We start from the raw sequence: 7762 nt of genomic DNA on the forward strand, positions 1-7762 counted from the left end.
TCATCTGGATTGAAAGTGAGTTAACCTTTCATACAAACATATCTAATTTTTTCGCTATCCGGAACGAAGTTTTATACTCCAAAAAATAGAAAAACCAGTTGGAGCGAACACATAGAATACACCCACTTTCTTCATGCCTTAGTGTCTGGTCCATAAGTACAACTAACCCAACCCTAATCCATTCAGATTTAGACAATAAATCCCTTATATCTCTACCTTCTTTTTTTTTTCAACTAGCCGATTTTATTGTATCTCTGTTCCAAAGTTAGTGTATATATTTTCTGTTGATCATGCAATTTTATGGAATTATGCTTCCAGCTCTAGAAGTTAAAGACAGTAGTTGCTGTGCTCAAGAACTTGCAGTTATCCGTCTCTGATTGATAATCTGTATAAATTGTATCTTCTGTTTGAGGAAGGAATGATCTATAAAGTGAGAATCGTGTTATTTTATAATTGGTTTCTTAAACGCGCCCAGTATCGCAATTCTTCAGTCTTCGTTTTAACGAAGAAAATTTCCTTTATACAGTATTTGCAGAAGAATTAAGAATTTCAACTTATATCCCTTGTATCCCTTTCAACTTATAACCAACTTGTCGCTGACTCAAGATGGCATTATTTATACACTTGAAGTTGTTGTTTTGATGTTTATTATTTAGAATAACGATATATCCTTAGTTGCGTTGACCATCCCGTTAACGCAACTAAGCAGTTAATACTATGAAACAGTGTTTATATCTGTTATTGCTATACTGACCACTTACTGACTATTTTTTTTTCGACTGAAATGCCCCATTTTCCGGGAGGTAAAACTCTTGAAAAGCTCTTACATGCATTCTTCCCATCGTAGACAGGAAATCGAACCCAGCTTTTTCCCTTTGAATGTTTGAAAGACAACGCCAAAGGGATATAATCAGGACATGGAAACTGAAGTGCTTGAAGCTGGATGCAAGAGTTGCACTCCCCGTAGCATTCTTAGCATTTTAGAGCAGGAGATAAAAGAAAGCAGTTTTATGGGCTTCAGACGCCTTCAAGATGTCTCCTGAAAGACGACTTTTTCCAATTCCTGTTATGTTTATCCTCTTTTAGATTGTCCTTAGTATATTTGTGATTCGTTCTTGATCCGTCCACACTTAACAGGCGATACAGTAAATACAGAGGAAGGGAGATAATCCTTATGGTTTTTGATCTGTCTTTGGCAGAAACTTTGTCGAGTGGTGTGTAAACTGTTTTTTGGTATTGTGATTTCGAAAGATGACGAATTTTGTTTTTGCCTTTGATATGAGACAAGGATACGAGGGCAGCTTGCTGGTCTTTTAAAGGAGGCATGGAAAATTTCTTATTGTAGTTGGAATCCATTTGCTCAAAAAGATGTTCAGAGAGCTTGTTATTCGAAATGCGGTGCTGATTCTAGGGAGGAATTTCCAACTTAGAAATGGGGGAGTTATTACTTCGCCTTCGATTTATTTATATCTCCTGCTGGCTACGGTTCTTATAGAGGGCTCAAATGTCTAGAAGGAGAAGCATTAACATTTTGACTAGGCACAACGGACAACCGAGTTCAAAAAGAAAGAATATAAAAATATATACGGCATGGACAGCCTAAAGAGGATAAACAAAAGCATAACTTAGAAAACAACCATTTCACTAGATGGAACCTAACTGTGTTGTAATATTAAGTGTGCGGTGTTGTCAAAGGTTAAAACAGTGCTGTAACTCTTGCCTAGAGACGAAATGAAAAGTGACCAGGAAAAGAACCAGAGAAGGACTAAGAAAAGACATAAGTAGATTGATTAAGCTGCATCATAAGACAGAAGCATAATCGCGGATCAAGTGATAAATCAAACAAACAAAAGAAAAACAACTGAGAAGAAATGTGTTGCTTACTATAGCAATAAACTTGACTATAGCAGCGAAATCATAAAAATATATTGATTTTCTCTCATTGGTTAACTCTGTCACTGATTTTTCAATTTCTTTTATTTTCTTTGAAAAAGGATTACAAGAAACTATTACTAATATATATAACTTTAATGGAGTAGCACGCATTCCCGTTACTACTTATCCAACAGATTTGTATAAACATTGTCATTCTTTATTATCATTATCATCTTCATATCAGTAAGCTTCTAAATACCAACAGAAACAGAAAGCTCCATAACTCACAACAAATAAAGGCTGATACTGATATTTTTTTCAATATATCCATGAAACGTCCACACCAAATGATTATGGATGCTTTTATTGGTTGTAGATCACGAAAGCGTGTTATTGTTCACCGACTATAGTCGTCAAAGAGGTACTTAGCATTGATTTATCTTTAAGCCAGATACTCGTAGCCAGACGACGAGATATTTCAAGAATGGGCAACCATCTCAGACATTGGTGAGACTGGAAGAAGGATGAAATATCTTCGTCATCAAGACAATGAAATTAAAATTTCCCCTATGATTTACTCAGTATATATTAAGACGGTCGGTCACATGCATAAAAAATTCAGAAGGTATATGTAGCTAATCAATTGATAACCTTACAATCGACGTTAAATCAATATGACATATTGACTTACAGAATAACTAAGAAGCTGACACGTTTTAAACAACACATAACATGCTCAATTGAATCAACTTGTCAACCAAACACGCAGTGACTAGCATTATCCTATGACCGTCTACACGTTTTGCTCAAAGTGGATAAAAACATTACGTAAAAGCTGACAATACTGTGTTAGATTAATTACGAAGTTCTTTGTAGTTGCAACCTAATGCAGAAGTAGATGGAGGGAGCGAAAGGAACATTTACGGGATGTACAGAAACTTTTTGAACACCTTGTATAAGCTATAAATCTCGAAGCTCAGATATATAATAATTGTGTAATACTCATTTACAAATAATACTCCTTTAGTATGTTTGTGAGCATGTCTGATGGCTTGGAAAGTAAATGCATATTTAGAAGTAAATTCATATGAAAATATCATAATAATATATGGCCTGTTATAGAGAAAGACTGAGTATTTTAAAGCAAGCCAAACATACATCTTAACCTAAGAAGAATAAAAAAAATCAATAGATTATAAAACAGATGATATCCTTTGTATGTCTGTATAAATTTAAAGAAACAAAGAAAAAGATCGAGGAAATCATTCAAGGACACCAGATAAGCATACTGGAAGCATTTTTGTCAGAACGTGATGTAGGATCGCGAGGTGAAATACAAATCATGTGCATCTACTTTAAAATATTTCTGTTTTTTTTTTCTATTAGAAAGAACCTTTTGATAAACGATGCTTCTAAATGCAGTGATAACTTTCTTGACGAAGATTTAGGAAGATGAACAAAAGATAACAAAAATGAAAAAAAATCATTTGCATATCTTAATATAAGGATATTTTTATAACCCGAAATAATGATTTAAAATGTAGATGAAAAGTTTAACTATATCAACAGATAATTTGTTAAATACAAACTGTTAATTAATCAAAGCAAAAAACGACAGTACATTCATAAAGCGCGAATATCAGAGAAAAATAAATGTAACAGATTATTAACTAATTTCTATTTTAGCGTAAATTAAAAGGCATAATTAATCACTGCTAAACAGAGAGCTACTGTAAATACTCGAGTTTCAGTTCAGAGGAGGATGAATTAAAAACTTTTATGTTTAAACTTCGGGTAGCGTTGCATAGTTTAAACATAAAAGTTTTTAATTCATTTTTTCTGCTAAGTGTAACAGTCGGTAGTTTAATATCGTGAGTGGATTGAAGGTTAGGAAAGGTAAATAGACAGTTATTATATTTGATAAACGGATAACAACTAGCTTGGCTTTGGCTATTCTCTAAAGAATAAAAGTACTAAACTAATAAATATCATACTGAACTCTTCAAATCTACGAGTGAGTCCTATAACTAACAAGTTGCACTTGTGGATAAGACAACTGTGGAAGATTGTCTGCAGTTTTCGTTGTGATGATAATACCGCCTTTATCGCTTTACGTCAAAAATGAAAGATGCCTTGACCTACATAACAGCACCTGTTTCTAAGAAACTTTATCATACGTAGACAGTCCTTAAAAGCACAAATATTTGTTTCAATACTGTGGAATAAAAGACTAACATTAGCGCTCTAAAATCAATTGTTGAACCTTCAATCCGATTTCAGAGAAAAATAATAAAAATACACTTTATTGTGAATAAAAATCTTCCAAATCTTATGTACAACTGAGAGGAATTGTTTGCTAATAACTTGCATTCCGATCTTTACTGAACCCCAGTATACTCTGAATTATCGTATTGTATCTTTAAACTATGACTTTATAAGTTTATCAGCCTTAGAAAGAAATTCCGTATAAACCATGTGTTGGTTGGTTTAATGCTTATTAATGGCAATACCACATGCTCGATATGATCATTACTCGAATAATTTGGTCTGATGCAAACACGCTGGTAAGTCCTTAATAATGTGGTTAAGGTACACAGCTTCGTCCTTCACACTATCAAGAGCGTTATAATTTAGCTCCTGATGATTGAGTAGGCAGTCCTAGCGAGATTAATCCAACATCCGGTTAGTGTACATAGCAAAGACAAATTACTTTCACTGGTAAACTCATTTCGGTACGTACTAAAATTATACTTGCACAGGATGTACTTATCTACATATAGTGGCTACGTAATGGACAGATAAATCTGCGACTAAAAGCAATTCCGGTTTCATAGATTTGCTAGCAGACAATTGTTTGCTAATGTTTATTGAATTGCATCTTTTGATAACTGAAATTCCAATTAGTGAAACAGAAGATTAATTTTTCCAGGGTTTCCTGCATGATTTTAAACTTTTGCGTTAATTCTAGGAAATAAATGAACAGAAGGAAATATTTATTTTAAAGCACGATCATTTACTAAAAGTTAGGCTCATTGTTTCTTCCACTCCACTACTTTTCAAGTCATTTGTTTTCTTTATAGAATTTAAGTGACAGGCTGATTTCTCTTAGGAGAATCCTTCCAAAAGATTTCTTTGATTTCTTAAGTAAGGCACCCATCCAGAAAGAAATGATACTAACGGAAAATTTATTTCGTAGGATTTTAAAAAGAAATGGAAAGTATGAAAAACTCGATTAAAAATGTATTTTGACCCATATTTATAAATCTTGACAGACTCCAAATCTTGGAAATCGTCTTTAATTATTCAGAACACAATGAATATTTTATGGCTGACTTCATACATGCAGCCTTCTTCTTCTTTCAGAATAAAATCGGCCTTTCTTGTATAAATTGCAGATCTTTTCCAGATATGCAGATTACGACGAATTTTTCGAGGACAAACCTTGTGTGTCTGTGTGTGTGTTGTTTGTTAATTGGGATTATGGCAAAGGTAACTATGGTTATGAAGCTACTGTATTTATTTCTGTTAATTTCGTGTGTGTTTTGGTCGGACTGCCTGTCTTCTAAGATAAATAAAAAGTTTTCGGGAGAAAAACCCTCCCATGGGATCGTGTAGGAGGGGATGAGATGCGAAAAGTCATGCTATGAATATTAAGAATATAGCACGATAGCACGAGAATAATCATCATAGTGTATAACAAGCACATCATTTCTGCTCCGATATGCTATCAGAATGTTAGTTCCTTATTACAGTACTTCTTATTACAAATATTGAAAAATCAGCAATAGTAAGAGAATATACACCTGGGAGCTAAAATTTTTCCATAACAGTTCCCAGTTGAAGCATCTGAGTTGTAGAGCTATTTACTTGGTGATGTAACCAGCCTTAAGCAAAACCAACAACCTGGAGGACCACGGTATCTCTCTCCTCTCTTAGTTTGGCATCTACTTCTCGACCTATCCAGCTAGGGAGGTCCTACTGGTAGCTTAGCTACCGCTAGCATAGCTCTTAAGATTTTGGTGCACGCTTTTTATACGTCAAAGTGGAGATACCAAATAATGGCCACTCTCTTATAAGATTCAGAAGCATGGACTGTTAAAAAGAAAGATCGAAGTAAAATACAGGCAGACGAAATGAGATTTAAGAGCAATTAAAGGATGTACAAAATTAGATCATATAAAAATGGAGACATTCGAACAGAGCTGGATATTTATAATATAAATGAAAACATCAGAGAGAAATTAAAGACATCATCTACGAAAAGAAGCGGATAAATATAGACCAAAAGAAAAGAGAGAAAGAGAGAGAGGAAGATCATTTGTAAGATGAAAAGATCAGTGAAGCTGGAACAGACAAATGCTTGGTAATCCTTGATGAGAAGAAGAAGAAGAAGAAGAAGAAGAAGAAGAAGAAGAACAGTTCCAACCACAAATACTTGAAACCCTTCATGAGGGATCTAGGGACCCTCCTGTGACTTTTTAGCTTTAAACCATCAAAATAATGCCACAATGAATGATGAAAGGGTTTTACAAACGTATTTGGGGTAGATAATTACAAATATACGTTTTTATTTCACTAATAAAATCGCCATTATTACAGGAACAAAACAAATACAATGGGTTTAATTAGTTTTACTTATTTTGATGGTTTCGAAATTTTTAAAATGCTAGAAAAGTATGCATAATGGTAGATTCGTAATGAGAATTTTTTTACTAAGTGGCAAACTTATCAATTTTGAGTTGTTTACTTAGTTAATGAAGTTAATTATTAATGTACCTGTAATTCAAATTATTAATAACAACTAACAATTAAGATTCGATACTGATTTCAGAAAATATGGCGATACTATTAGAACACTAAAAAAAGTGTAAAGCGTTTCTACTCAAAAAAAATCAAAAATATCGTCAGCAATTTAAAAATAATAACTTTTCGGTATATTCTGATTTTTAGTAACAATCCGAATATTGTCTGAAGATCTGAATCTGGAACCGTCTCATATTATGTGAAAATCAAAGCAAGTTAACTTAAAAGTTACACAGAAGTCTATTCGTAAGTTTTCCTATTCAACCACATTAATCAAGACTGGGATAAAATAAAATTAGTATTAATAGTGATAAAAAGACGCTAAAAACAACAATTAAAGTTGAATAATAGTTAATTTGCTATCTCAACACATTGTAAGAGGAGTCACGAATGTATCGTTTCGCCTCTGCCGTCACTAAAATTGAAGACGGGTCAAGAAAGGACAAAGGATTGTAAATGCACGAAACTGACCACCTTCTACTTTAGTTGGATTTATGCCAGTGTATATTTTGCTAACATTCAATAGATGGCGCTTCGTTTAGAGGATATTCCTCACCCAGTTATTTTTACCTTAACTTAAACAGCAGCAGCTCATATGCAGTACATGGTGAAGTGTCACGTGACTCAGTCTGCATAATACTTTTCAATTAAGGCTTTCCAACATAACTGAACATTTCTTCCAGAGGAATAAATATACACGGGATACCAAATCCCAAGCATTCAACATGCTGTATTATCTTGTCCTTTTTGGATCATTATATAAAACGTTTAAAAATTAATTAAACATTGCTGATTCCATCCATGGTGTCTTTTTTTGAGAATGCAGCTTTAGAAATCTTACTTATCAAACTGAAATAATTTTCTTATCTGATTTGTCAAGCTAATCGAACTAAAATGTTCAAAATTTTAAAAATTCGACATGTGCAAGAACCTAATAGTTTGGTTGTTTTATTTTGCCAAGTTAATCTTCGTAAAATAACAGTTCATCCTGTAAATGTAACTTTCCTGCATAACACTTCTGATATGTGGGGAAGTAACTTCGCGTCTAGCAGTTTGCCATATTTAGCTGATGTGCTAATGTGTA

This window comes from Typopeltis vanoorti, chromosome 25 (genome assembly GCF_054136105.1).
Source record: "Typopeltis vanoorti isolate ZY-2024b chromosome 25, IOZ_Tvanoo_1.0, whole genome shotgun sequence".
Lineage (NCBI taxonomy): Eukaryota > Metazoa > Arthropoda > Arachnida > Uropygi > Thelyphonidae > Typopeltis > Typopeltis vanoorti.